This window comes from Anopheles coluzzii, chromosome 2, assembly GCF_943734685.1.
Source record: "Anopheles coluzzii chromosome 2, AcolN3, whole genome shotgun sequence".
Taxonomy (NCBI): domain Eukaryota; kingdom Metazoa; phylum Arthropoda; class Insecta; order Diptera; family Culicidae; genus Anopheles; species Anopheles coluzzii.
Window position 1 is genome coordinate 58,493,627 of NC_064670.1, and position 15,510 is coordinate 58,509,136.

Sequence of the window (15,510 nt, forward strand, 5' to 3'; positions counted from 1 at the left end):
GCCACATTTTGACCGATGACCGCGGGAGTTTAGAAAAAATACGAGCAATAAGTTGATCGGCAATTCCGTTTGAGGCCAGTTTATTTAAATAATTTATCGAGATTTTTGTTATGATTATTAGTGTTTTATAGTTCTATTTCATTCCTACATTTACATTTATTGAAAAATATCACATATTAATTAAATAAACTAAATGTAATCAACCCACCAGTCAATTTGACGGGTCCCGTAGAGATAGGTATAGATACCACAGATGTATCTAAAAATGTATGAAAGCTATGAAAAGAATACTTATGCTACAAACTCATAGTTTGTTTTTATAAATTTGCAAAACGTACAAATCAAGACCAAACCAAATTTATGTTTAGTATTTGATTACAAAGTTTAAATTGCGTCAAATTAACAAGTTTCGTTAACCTAATGTTAAGCATCGTGGAACAGTAAACTCAGAAGTTAATCGGAATATGAGAAATTATCATAATTATCACGTTGGCAAATAAAGATAACATTTAAAAAAAATATAGAATGGTATTTATCTTTTTCATCAATTTTTATCATTTTTGAGTTTGGTTGTACGGATTATCAAGGTATCGGATTATCGACTGCACTGGCAATCCGGCAAGGTAGTACTGAATAAGTCTCGAAAACCTGCATAGATCAGCATGTCTGCGTAGGACATTACGCAAAAAAGAAGAAGAAGAACAAAGTAGAAAAATTTGTGATTTACATTAAAACTCAAGAGTTAAAGCCTGGCCATTTGTATTACCTGAATCTCAGAGTTTTACCATACAAATGCTCAAAACTACCTACTGTGCGGTGTAGTACTTGTTATGCCCATTGTATCAAGTAGGAAAGGTGCTTATGATTGGCTTTATGAATGATTGGATTCTGAAAGGAATTTATTTTATATTTACATGACGAATTGATGTGTCAAGTTCAGTGCATTTCGAGCACTATCTGAATTTCAAATACAAACATGGAGGTGTGTACTTATATTTTGATGCATCACCATATGTATACAATTTTCAAAATTCAATATGGTGAAACGCAACTGCAAATTGGTACGGAATCTAGATGATTTCAGGGTTTTGCGATAGAACGCAAGACGCGGGACACTTTGATGACGATGTTAGTCAATCACAAGACTGCGGAACGATACGAGAAAATGTTGACGATACCGGGATCTGTGGATTTGTATCAAAGGACTGCAACGCACTTTTTCGAGCCCAGGGACATACGGTCTGACAGCAGGTATTTTTAATCTAAAATATTAGGCGCCCGCTGCTTGGGTTTTGGAAAATCAAACTATGGGGTCCTTTCCGTTTTAAGTTCGTTGCAAGGTGGATTAATAAGAACAGGTGGTGGAATACAGTGCATTTTGACAATTCGTCACTTGACAGGATTCAAACTTTGTTTACTTTTATTTAATTGGTTCTTTTAATTTATCTACCACATTTTTTCGATTATATATTCTTCAAAAATATATTTTGGGCTTTGCTAGTTGTAATTTTACAATAAAACATCGATTGAAGTGAGTTACTTTGAGTGATTTCGTGAAATAATTATATAATTAATTGGGTTTAGACATGTTTGATAATTCAAACGAAGAAATAATTGATTTTTCCTATTTTCACATGTATTCCACATTAATTACGATACAAATGGACGATTTTAGTGAGATTAGACCTCTTACTTATTTGAAAATAAATTCCGTTACGCAACAAATCATCAAATTTTTCGTTATTATTACTATTTTTTTCGAAAAAATCAATAGACATACATAAATGCACTTAATAACCAAGCAATCTTTAATTTTTGTTATATTTGGTGTGCAGAAACCATTGGTTAGCGGTTTTAAAATGACGTAAAGTCCATCAACTATGGCGACCCCCCAAAGGCGCTTTTCCACCGCCTGATATTTTTAATTTACCTTGGCTGAAATTTCAGCCTGTCAGCTGTTTGAATAGTATAGCAGTTTTCAAACAGCTATCTAAGTGGGTATAATATACAGGTGGCCTTATCCCAAGGTCTATGAATTTAGAAGGTTGATTTTTATCGCTTCTGCTTCTGGATGAAGATTTTAAGAGTGTTTTGAGTATTCGTCAAGCCTCCAGAAAGCTTGTTTGAACAAAAGTTTTTCACCCATCTTGTCAAAAATTGTTATTCAAATTTGGTTATAAAAAACATGCTATGAGACCACCTGGACTACATACATACATGATTCTGGATCACCAGATCTCTTCAATGCACCTTGGAATAAATGTAAAAATCACCTTTTTGCCATTTTTAGAGCAAGTACTCGAATCTAATTCTAGCTTTGAGGCTACAAAATTGCAGGCTAGTTTTGTGTGGTGTTTAGTATGTAGCGTTTACATGATTTCAGCCTCGAAATTTCAAACTCCATACAAAAAACCGGCTAGAATCGTGAAGGGCCCCAATATCAAAATGCTCGCGAGAAGGAAGAGGAGAGAAGGAAGAGGAGAGAAGGAAGAGGAGAGAAGGTTAGAGAGAAAGGACAGAATTGTAGGACTGAAAAGCCAAAAGCGTACGGGAGCGGAAGCTTGAGCTTGAAAAATACTCACAGCTTGTATATCTAGTACTTCGAAATAACGAAGTGATGGGAGGACGAGGCGTAAGCATCTGAAAGAGACATATATACGAATACGGGAAAGTAAGATAGGCGAATCAATGTTACAATCAATGGAGAAGAAAACCTCGAAGCAAGATGGCCCGGGCGACGTTTTTACAATTTCTCAAGACTACGCATCAAATTACACTCTCCGTGTATGAAGGTAGACTCTTCTTTTTTTTGGCACAACAACCGTGGTCGGTCAAGGCCTGCCTGTACCACTTGTGGGCTTGGCTTTCAGTGGTTTATTGATTTCCACCCATAGCAGGATAGTCAGTCCTGCGTATGGGGGTTCGGTCTATTCGGGGCTTGAACCCATGACGGGCATGTTGTTAAGTCGTACGAGTTGACGACTGTACCACCAGGCCGACCCGAAAGAACCATGAAGGGAGATTATCGGTGGTAAATGCAAACAACGTTTAAATATCAGGCATGTGAGATATTCCTAGACTTGTTAATCTTTTTTATGCACACTGAATTACTAGGACACCAAACAATATTCGCATATTCGATAAAAGAGCGCACAAAACAGCAATAGACCAAAGACAAGAGGGGTCACGAATATTACTTATGATTAGGCCAATGATGCCGTCACAGTTAACGTTGAACAAAAGCTTAGAGTCCAAAAGATCCTCAAGATCCTGCACGACAGAAAAACGATTTGTGATGTACAAGCCAAGACGATAATTGAACGGTATTATGTGACGTGCGTGGGGAAACGAAATGACTGAACATTTTCCGAGACAAAGTTCAGAAAAGGACAAAAATCATTCAGAAAATGCATTTTGGTAGAATTGCAGGGACAGACAGTGTGATACATTGAATATAGGAAGGTCTTGATGTCATGGGAGTATAGAAGATGGCCATCTACGGGGAAAATGCTTCATACATCATTAATAAACAAAATAACCAAAAATGAACTAAGGACACTGTCTTGTGGAACTACCAAGCTAGTTGAAAATCTCTACAAAGTCTTCAAATGACTGACATATAGAAGCAGATGCATGTAGAAACAGAAATGAAAAATACATTTTAGTTGAAGGCTTATCTTTTCTAGCTGCTTTTTTTCTATTCGATGATTGCTTTTTAGCAGTTTTGGCAGGTGTACCGAAATACTGTGTATTTTGGTAATTAAACTTAATTTTGGGATCTTTGCGCATAACATTTATTTAATGATTTCTAGTTATTTACAGATAGCAGTAACATATATCATTGCGTAAATGTTGATAAAAATAACATTTTCATTTCATGAAAGAAATGTATCATGGAAACACAAAATGGTTCGCGGTTTTTTTTGCGATGGAAGGGAAAAGTTTCACCATAAAAAATACTAATCCTCTTCAAAAATACCTGTCCCATTAGATGCTCTCAGACGATATGATTATTTGAGCACAAATATTTTCCCCACCACTGCCAATCTAGCAATCTTTAGCAACACTTTAATGCCAACCAGGAATAAGTGGATGTTTTTGCTACTCGATTTTACCTTCGCGAACCTTGTTTGATTTCCTTTTATACGAGGAGAAAGTTTGAAAGGTAGAAGAATTTCTAGCAAAAATCGTAGTGTCTAAGTGAAACATTTGCATATTTTAATTTTCTCAAATTATTGATAATTCGTGTTAATTTTTGTTAGGTTAGGAACATAGGTAATAAGTATTATTTAAGCATTTGTGTAACCAAAAGGTAGACAAATAAATATGAATATGAATATGATGACTCAAACAGAAACCAGTTTTTGTCAAACAGCTTTCCGTCAGATCAAAGTTACGAGAAGTGTTTTTTATATTTAATTTCTACCACACTCATTGCAAGTAATTCCAATCAGAAATAAATATTTATCATTTACTACAGCAAAAAGTGAGGGAATAAGAAAACGCACAGGAGGCATAGAAAAACGAGTTTAATCCGTTCCAGGGCTTTTATAGGAATGCAGATAATTTGTATCCATACTATTTATATAAAAAGATCGATAATTGTTTCCAGAATCATAAATGAGCTGGTATAAATTAATAAATATAAAATTCACAATAAGCCTGTTTCATTACAATTGAACAATTGTTTGCAGTAAATATTCTTCAGCACGATTTTTTTAAATATTGGCATCATATTTACTATGCACATGTAGTCATACGAAATATCGTATGATACGAAGTGGTAGCAGTTGGCAGATCATGCGTTGATGAAATATTAGTATCGAAACGCCAAAGACACTCGTCAACATATCATACACATGTGCATAATTATTCGACACGTTTCTTCCAGACAGAACTTTTACATTACACGATTTATATTATCAAAACTATGATTTTCTTGAGCAATAATCAAAATAAAAGAAATACGCATGTTAATAATTACGAGTTTGATTACACATCAGTTCAAAGATGTATCAGAAACACAAATGATATTGCTTGTTATGGGAGATTTTACTCGCTACAAAGGTATTTTTTGAGCTTTAACATTTGCTCGTTATGAACAAAACTTATAATAAAAAGTACTCGTTGTGATCGGGTTTCACTGTAATAAAATAATAAAAATTATACATCAAAGGATACAACGTTTTAACAATTTTAAAATGCGTTTTGTACTTACTTACTTACGAACCGCTAATACTATACTAATGCTTCTTGTGCTTCATTAAAACATTAAAGTTTTTTTTAAACAAGAGGATTGGCAGAGCAATGTCAAAAAGAGCAATGTCTTGAGTTAGCAAAACAAATATCCAACGAAACTTGTGAAGTCCTTAGCAACCTTATATAATACCGATGCAATTTCCGTTTGTTTGGAATTTGGTTGTTTGACACTTTTCCATTTGACTCGCATAATTGGCCAGTTGTTGCCATTATTTTTGCGTACTACATATTTAAAGCTGGCACAAATTTTAAAATATCAGAAGTTTATCTCTCCTACGTTTAGTAATTATCTTTTAGTAATAGTCCTTTTTAACACATTTCTTAGATGTCATAAAACTAATTTTTGCATTGAATTTTTTATTGTAATATAACTGTTATCCCAATATGCAATGAAAGGAACTGCTAACATTTTGAATTTTGTTTCGTATATGTATTTTTTCATAGTGGTATTTTATTATTTCATTTAAACAGCGTTCAACCCCGCGTGGTCAAATGAATTTGACGTCGCAGGTCTATGTCTATTAAAAATAATCGTCGAAAATTATTTGAACTATATTTAAGATTTTGTCTAAGGCTTGATCATATTTGACTTCTTCTAATTGGTGACAGGTTTCATCCCCTTATGACGTTTTTAACATAATCAGGAGCGTACTATCATTGAGATTTAGACATACAGTGAAACCCCTCATAACGAGTATAATCCGTTCCAATGACTCACTGGTTGAGCAAAAAATTATTTATGCGGGAGGCTGTTTTTCCTACAATTTGTATGAAAAGTAAAGTAATTGCTTTCATGTCTAGAAAAGCTATATCTAGATTATATGCATCACAACCACACGGAACCCCTCCAACTGGTAATAGTAATGCGTTGATCAATTCCTAGTATTGTAATTCTCGCCTTCACGAATAATTAGATTAAGAATACATGCTAGTCTCCAATATTGTCAAGAACCGAAGAGAGCCTCGAATAAGAATGAAGGAAATTGAGCAATTAAACTAAAGACATTACTAACTTGCTCCACCTGTCGATAAGCGCAGAAAAACTCTCAGCTCCGCTATCTGATTTGAATAGAGTTATCTGCACGTGATGAGGACGCGCACACGGCCCGCCCCGATTTTTCGATTTTTATATGACCTCGTGAGTTTTGAACTAGCAGTGGGCGTTAATGTGTCATCTCCCTTACGCTTTTCCTCCACACTTATACACTGCCCACTTTTGTAAATAGCTTGATACTTAACGATTCATTGAATTGAAGCCCTCGAAATGGTCATGATTTCTTATCGGGAACAAAAATAAAATTGCTAGCCTTGCGAGATTTTACGCGTTAAGAGGGGTATTTATAGAGTATTTTTATTTGCTCCTTATGTGAAAAACTCGTAATAGGAAGTACTCGTTATGGGGTTCCACTGTATGTCTATTTTCCTCTTTTCTGATGCCGGATTTTATTTTGACATCGTTATCACAAAAAATTATTTTTCTTCGTTTCCCCTTTTTGAAATTGCATTTGTCAAAGACCATTTATTTTTTTGTTAAATCTTTATTGTGGTAATTATATTCTAATTTAAAAGTCGATTGGTATCTCCAACCGCTCTCTAGTCTGTAACAGCTAGTGGATTGTATTGGTGTGCTGTTTATTTTATTTATTTTTTTTAATATTTCTATATTTTTCATGATGTAAATAATACCTCAAATTTGACATATTTGACTCGATTTTTGACGACCCTGTCAAACATTTATTCTTCATTGAAGACAAACATTCTACACAATATTCTAATTTGCTTTTCTTTTAAAACAAATCAAACATTCTTATACCACGTCTGTTAACAGTGTGCCCCAAGAGCAAAGATTTGCTGCCCTGTTAAGTGGTAAAAATACTTCCTAAAACATGGCAGTTGTCGTTAGTTCTACAAATTTTGCAAAGATTTGAAACACAGGCATGAATCTGTTACAAAAGGGAATATATGTAACTACTAATTTACTTTTGGTTAAGATAAAGTTTCAATTAACGACCATAATAACTAAATTGTAAAATCGTCTGTGCTGTTTTTTTTTTTTTTTTTTTGGTTCGCAATGGCATTACACTCTACAAGACGGTTTGGAACTGCCTAACCAAGCTATTGTTCAACATTATGATGGTACGTTAGCGTATCCTGTTAGTAAATTATTTTCATTCCATACACATTATATACGTAAAATCATATGTATTAACTCAGATTGCTTAGAAGCTCTCTTATTCTGAATTTTGGGACATTTTTGTTACAAGTAAAACAAATCGATTTGTTTCACTTTTATTTGTTCTAGGAACATTTTCGGACTCGTTTGCACATCAAAACGGATACAAAATAAATTCAACTTGCTTTTAAAAAGTTGTGACGCCCCCTGGTCCAGTAGTATAGTCGTTAACTTGTACGACTTAATAATATGCCCATTGTGGGATCAATCCAAGAATGGGCCACTTCGTAGCAAGGACTAACTATCCGGTTTTGTAATACAGAATAAGTCTGGATAGCCTGTATAGACCGGCATGTCTGCGTAGGATGTTAGGATGTTAGATATGATGCCATTTAACAAATGCTGCCGCCACATGCTCATAGAACCTGGCGTAAACTAATCCAGGCTGAAACCCGGACGCTTATTTGGTGTGTAGTTTTGCAAGAAATGTTGATAAGATTTCAGCATATAACAACCAAACTTCATTAAAACATATTGCAGTATAGTATAAGCTTCCTTTTTTTTGTTTCTTAGATCAGATACTTAAGATATTAACAAAATTACCTTTCAATTCAAAAATTTTATCTAAGCATAATGAAAATCGATCGGGCTTTGGTTAAGATGGTGAGAATGTTAATTATTTTTGTATGAATACAGCGTTGCCGATATTCAGTCGGCCATTGAAAAGACCACGCCTCTTCAATATGGCAGCCATGAATGTCCATGCGCATGAGTGAAACTCACACATCCATATTCATTTTTTTCCTTTATAGCTGACACATGACAAAAAAGAGTATTTCTATACTTTCCACTTTAATTCCACTTTTATGCTAAAATATATGTTTGTCATGTGTAATCTATAATCTGGATTTATTTTTTGAAAGTTTATCTAAAAAATGGTCCCGTTCAAGAAAAATCACACACTTAACGTTAGGTGTTTTTTTAAAGTACCAAAACAACGGTATATCGAACAGTTCCTTCGACTTGAACTGTAATAAAGCAGTAAAATATATTCAACTTCTTTCGTTTCGGTTATGACCTAACGGTACATACGGAAAACACATTGTTTTACAATTTAGCAATGTAAGCATAAAAACATAAACAAAAATATTTTTACTCGTTCCTGATCATTTTCTTAATGCCATTCTTGCTCAGCGTGAAATATAGATCAAGATTTCTGCTCCACATACCCTAGCTAAATAGCACATGCTATCAATGTAAAAGATGAAACAAAGAAGACTCGCATGAATATTCCTTTTCATGAAAAGGTTAAGGTTTGCACCATAAAATAGACAATAGCAATCGTAAAGAACGATGTGAGTAAGAAACCATAAATCGTCTTTTGCTACCAATATTTACCCTTTTCCGATCCAGATAGCTCGGCAGGACATTCTGACCATGAAACAGAAGACATAATAATTTGTAACCTTGCGTAAACCTTAACCTGAATTGTGCTATATGAATACTGCTTTCGTTATGTTCAAATAATTTGAACTAACTTATCCATTTATAGCTTAAAGAAAATTCGTTGCAGTTTTATGACAGATATATTTATACTATGTATACAAATTGTTTTTTAACAATTACATATTAGTTTCAATGTGAACGGTTTTTTTAAAGCAAATATCTGCATTTCGCACATTCAAGACTACTCAAACTGGCATGAGCCTGGTTACTTCACCCATCCTCGTAAAGCAACAAGAAACAATCACTCACCTGGTATGTCACTATCACTGATTAGCACTTAATACACTATAGCTGAATTTCCCGTAGGTATATATTATAAAAAAAGCATTCCAAGGTTTTCTTTGTAAGAAGCACATCATTTCAAGGCAAAATGATTACATCACATTACTTTCTTATAATTTTTTGCCACAATATATACCAATATAAAATAACAAACCAATTCTTATTGCTACTATAGGGCGTAATATCACACACATCACACAAAAACTTATGTAAACTTCGTCGACTTCCAGGCAAGTCAAGCTCCAACACTGTTAATTATGTATACTGTTCACCATTTTGTATCAAATTCATACATACATCAAGACCTTTATTTAAAGGTTTTAAATTTTAGATTCAATCCCATCAAAATGCTTTAAAACTCTGATTTCAAATAAGCACTTTAACAAAATTCACGGAAATCATTCACAGGCAAGAACACTTTAAATTTCAACATTTGCAGGTTTTAACGGTCTCACTATTTCTTTACCACATTACGCAACATTCGTTTTGCTCAGACAATATGTTATAAACAACAGTACATCTTGGGTTGTGTTGAATAAAATCAAACATCACACACCACACAACTTTAGACCCAAGAGGAGAATCATTCTAATACAAAAAATAATTTAACCTGACGTTTGGTGTTACACTAATGGACAGTTACCAGAAACCCAGAGCGATGATAGGTACAAACAGACGATGGTTGACAAAAACAGTGTCGACGACGCGAAAGTTGATTTGAAAAAGATGCTATCAGAATGAAAGACTTCTGATAGAAAACTGCCCAAATTTTGTAGCACACAATCTTTTCTACTAAACAAAAAAGGTATAAAAGTTTCTTTCGTTTGAATGGATCGGGTAAGGGAGGTATATAACATAAAAATTCGTATGTATTTTTGAAACCGTTCACTCTCGCTCGCTCGCGTCCACTTCGTACTCGCGGCTTACGGTCGAATCCAAGCGATTCGCTACCTCAACTCACACGTTTGCCCTTACTGACTTGCCTTCTCACTTGCGCAACGAGCTACGCGAGCATCTGGGAAACTCGAAATTCATCTCACTCTCATATGCGCATCCCTCTCTTTCCAGGGTTTTCCCCTCACCTCAATGTCTTATTTGATTGTCGTTGATCGTGATGATGCTACTTGCTACAGTTGTGGAACTTGCAATTCGTCAATTTGTATAAGTGCTATTTCTTTTCGACAAAACTGGTTTCATTGCTCCTTGACAAAATTCGAGTTATTCTTTGAATTCTTGAACATTTATTTTATTTTGCGCATTTGCACTCATTTCTTCGCCTGTTACAGAAATTCACGATTTTATAACAACTATCTAAATCTGACCAACATGTTGATTGAACATTAATATTTTTTTATTTTATTAATCACTACAATATACACAATAATAAAATAGCAGATATCTTCTAGATGTAATAAGCTCCTAACATTTCTGCGCTTTTAGCCACTGTTGATGTTTTTATGCCAAACTTAAATAACCATATTTCGTCTGATATGGAAAATATACAATATGAAACAAATACCAAGAATTCTAATCTTGCACTCTCCAATTCGACTCTAGCAAACACCCTAGTCAACACTGTCATATGAAAGACTGGGTGAAATGTCACAGACACATGCGAGCTTCATCAACCATCATGCCATATTACACATAAACACAAGCGTTTGCATTGCACACCTCGAGTGTTACATCAACCCCAGCTAACAATAGCGGGGGAAAAGTAGAGAGATCGTGCAGGCTAAAGATGGTTGATTGCTACTCGTCGTCATCGTGCACCGACGCACATGTTACAGTAGAATTTTAAGAAGGAAGTGCGCAAGTATGGCAGCGCTTTTCTAGCGTGGAATTTGCTCCGGCTTTTAGGGGTGATGAAAAGAAACAGCTATTTGCTAAACCCTTGTGTGTGAGAAAGAAGGCAGTACGAAAAAAGGCAAGCTTCCCTGCACTGAAAGGAATTCAATGAGGAACAACAGAGCAAAAGAAGAAACTAGAAACTGTGCAGAGGCATGAAAGATAACAAAATCCTCCGATTGGGTATCCGAACGTAAATTATAACTTTTTATTAGGTTTCTGACGAAAAATATAAACGCGTTGTCGTTGCATGCCTGTTATGGGGGTATGTTTTTTCTCATTTACTCGCATTGATACCCCTTCCTTATCTTTCCTTTGAAGTTGTACGAGCTTGTAAATTTAGCCTTGTTTCCCCTGTGGTACATATAACTTCATCCGAAAAGAGCTATGATGTTGTCAAGGATCAGCATACTCACGCACCATCGTTCATTTTAGACGGATTCAAAAACAAAAAGAAACTACTCTACAGTTTGTGAGAGGAAGTAAAAACACGAGAATCATACGAACTAATGGTACATTTTCTTGTGTGGTGGAATGTCTGTACAATTTTATATCAATTTATTGTTTATATCTAAGCTTAAAACTTCTAAAACTATGCCAAACGCCATCGAACGTAATGCGTTATACTATCTTTTGTGTTTTATAGAGTTGGTAAATTAAAAAATAATTACTTAAAGAAGCGTTTAGATTCTAAATAAATTATATCAAACACTCTAAAAACAGGATATATTCATCGAATAAATAAATGCCTTGGGTTAAACAGTATTCCTCTACTTATCAAATCAAAGAAGATTATTCCATTTTGTCACATTTCCTTTTTTATTCTTACATTGATTCCCAAACAAAATTTATGAATGCAAAAAATAAATTTAAGTATAATAAATTATTGTATTACATTGTCACGATTTTTTCTAAATATAATCAACTTTTATTTATTACGACTGGTAAAATAATTGTTTTTCTAAACACCATAGGGACTACAGTGACGACGCCTTTTGCTTGTTTTTTTTACAACCATAATTTGCTTGTGTTCTTTTGATGTTCATTGGTATCATAAAATAAGTATTCTTATAAGGATACGCTCAATGAGAAAAACTTAAAAATGCACGCATTACACCATGATATGAAATGAAATATTGGCAATAATATTTATAATAGCTAAAAAACACTCGAAAGACACGGCTAACAAACTTTTTTTCAGTTTCAACCAATGTTACATTCTTGTCTCAATCGAAACATCCATAAAGCAGAGTGACGATGATAACCATTAGAACTCCAAAATAAATAAGGGTATTAGCCTTTATGGTGCTTTCGTAGATACAAGGCTGAAAAAATGACAATGATCATGGATGACTACAACAGAATCTAATGGAAAAAAATACTCACAAAATTCATAAAGATAGCATACCTACCAATTCAAACGTCATTATTAATATAGGTGAAGGAAACTGCTTATAAACTTCATTTTGTTTACATTCAACATCTTTGAATACATAGATTATGTGTGACTAACCGTGGTTTTATATAAATTTTATAAAACATTCTTTTTAGCAATAAACTTCATAACCACCTTCCCGGGTACGTGTCGATGACAAATTTCATGAAATTTTTATTATATTCTTCTTCTTCTTTGGCTCAACAACCGTTGTCGGTCAAGGCCTGCCTGTAACACTTATGGGCTTGGCTTTCAGTGACTAATTGATTTCCCCCCATAGCAGGATAGTCAGTCCTACGTATGGCGGCACGGTCTATTTGGGGATTGAACCCATGACGGGCATGTTGTTAAGTCACACTCTATGTTCTCTTAGACCGCTACAAAGGATCAGTTTTGAACCGTTGTTCACAAAATGGATAACATTGTCATGGCAAATTGCAATTAATGTTTGAAAATCTTTTTTCTTATGTTTGTTTGTAATAAGTCATGTAGTAATGGTTTTCAAATTAAAAATACATATATTCACAAAGATGTTAAATAGTATTCTGCACAATTCATACATCCACCGTTTTTATCTATCTCTTCTGAATTTTCCGCAATTCGCGAAAATGTACTGTCCATATAGTTATGGTAATTGCGGTATATTACTTGAAAATGTTGTAATTATTAAATCCTATTATCATGCCACCATTACCCAATGTATCATTTATTCTCATAGAAAATGTATTGAATATTTTATATTTGCATAAAAGTTCTTGTTTTTCCATCATTCAGACAGATGGAAGCCAGATTTGAGAAAATAAACACTATAAAAAGTAAAATACATACATATGTAAAACGTTGGATATAAACGATATGTACTATATTCAAATGTTAACTAAATATATTTTTGTGAATAAAAAATCGATCTTCTTCAAATCTTGCAAGTTTTTCATTTTAATATTCATTTAACACAGAAAAAAGTACTCCAAACTGTGACAAAATAATCCGTTTTGTATCAGCCTCTACAACGAATGAGAGTAAAAACAAACCGTATGACTGTTTTTTTCACCGTTGTTCTGTTCATGTTAAATTTCATAAAGCTTTCCAGTTGCTGTTTAGCCCTTAACCTCGAGTTCTTTTTTTACCAATTTAAAGCAGATATAACATAAATCAAGAATCTTATATGTCCATCTTTCTCTATGACACTTGTATTTTTTCTCGCTTTAGTGTCAGGAGGCTTAGACTTATAGAATACATGTATGTGCTCTATCTTCTTTTGGCTCAACAACCTTTGTCGGTCAAGGCCTGCCTGTACCACTTGGCTGGGGTTGGCTTTCAGTGACTTTTTTGGTTTACCCCCCATAGCAGGATAGTCAGTCCTACGTATGGCGGCACGGTCTATTTGGGGCTTGAACCCTTGACGGGCATGTTATTAATCGTACGAGTTGACAACGACGACGAGTATGCGATTTTATCGGAAGGCATGTCAAAATTTTGTATGTGATTGAACAGACAACGTCGAATTTACGATTTCGTCGTACGACAAAATCAAACCATTTTGAACATCAAAACAATCAAACGCTGCATCCAGTTTTATTTAACTGAATGTGTGGAGTTTTATAACAACCTTCAATGTTTTTTAATAATCGTTAGTCTATGAAAATCATTCAAATCGTGTGATAAAGTCGCTTGCAATGGAGCACAGACACAGATTTAATTACTGTTCCTTCACCTGTAGTATGCTTATTAACCACTACAACTAATGGATACAAGAAACCTGACGGAGAATAAATAATGCAAGTTGTAGAGCAGCGATGTCAAACTCATTTGAACGTGCGGGGCAAAATACTGCTTCAAATAATAACAACCTCCGTTTTCATGATATTTCTGGAATATAAACATTATAACACGCCAAGGTGGGATAATTTAGCAATTGTATAGAAACGCGCTTGACAACAAGAGAGTGGTTGCTATAGACTACTCAAATTTGACATCCTTCTCCTTTTCTTTGTTGCTATCAAAGTCTATATAATACAGAGGTCGAGTCGTCCAGAACATTTGATCAAAAAGCGTGGGAAAGTTTTGACAGCTGAATGAAAAAGCTTAAATAGTTTCATCGTTTTCCTTAATTTATAGAAGTTTTGGTTTAAGGGAAAATAAATTTTCACTTGTCAATACAGTTGAATATGTACACCTAAATTAAAACAAATTAGACTCAACTTTTTTAATTTAACTGGCTATGACCCATAGTAATAAATTCAAGACATTAATTCCTATCAGTCGGTTGATTATGGGTCTGTCCCGTGGTAAATCTTAGAACATCATGGTCAAAAGGGCTCCGTATGGATATATTCTTACCCCGATATAGTATTGAGAGAATAGATATTATCTTATCAATAATGAAGAAGTCAGGGTCGGTCTCAACACATGATACCTGCTTTCGTTTAAATGGCGATAAATGGCAATTAATTGAACGTCTGATAAGAATGGATAAAGAGGAGGCTTTCTATTAAGTCGGAATCATGAAGCTTGGAAACGGATCTAAAAATTGATGCAAGAATCGGGGTATGATCAACTGCCAAAAACTTTGAACGGGCCTCTTTAAAGAGAAAAGTATAAGGAAGCATAATCCTATGATAGAAACTCAAATACACAGGCCAGCGGGCCATTTTAAAATCAGATTCAGATCAGCCTGTACAATGGCAGTCTGCAGAATAAGAAAAACAAGTAGAATCAAAAGTTACACTAAAAGTTACACAAATACATATTATTATGAGATTTAAAATAAGGTTAGATAGGATATCTAATGCATTACAATTAAAACAGAGACGAGATTTGAGATTTTGAAAATGGAAAAAATTAGATTTAATATTGATTTTTCATACAAACCCCGAACGAAGGCAAGACGACAAGGGATCTTATTTTTATATATAGCGTAACGACCTACGAAAAAATATCAGCCTATACACTGGCTTTCAAGTCTTAATAAGTATCACGAAGCCGAATACTCAGTCATTGACATGAG

The 15,510-nt window shown here is 34.2% G+C and overlaps 1 protein-coding gene across 1 annotated transcript in view; it reads right to left on the minus strand.

The window, feature by feature from the left end:
• The window catches only part of LOC120961603 (homeotic protein ultrabithorax), a 270,884-nt gene extending 259,942 nt beyond the window's left edge, over positions 1–10,942 (minus strand). The window contains exon 1 of the transcript XR_007452173.1: positions 9,188–10,942. The gene's annotated coding sequence lies outside the window, so the exon portion shown is untranslated. The remainder of the gene's footprint in view (positions 1–9,187) is intronic.
• Between the last annotated feature and the right edge of the window lie 4,568 nt (positions 10,943–15,510).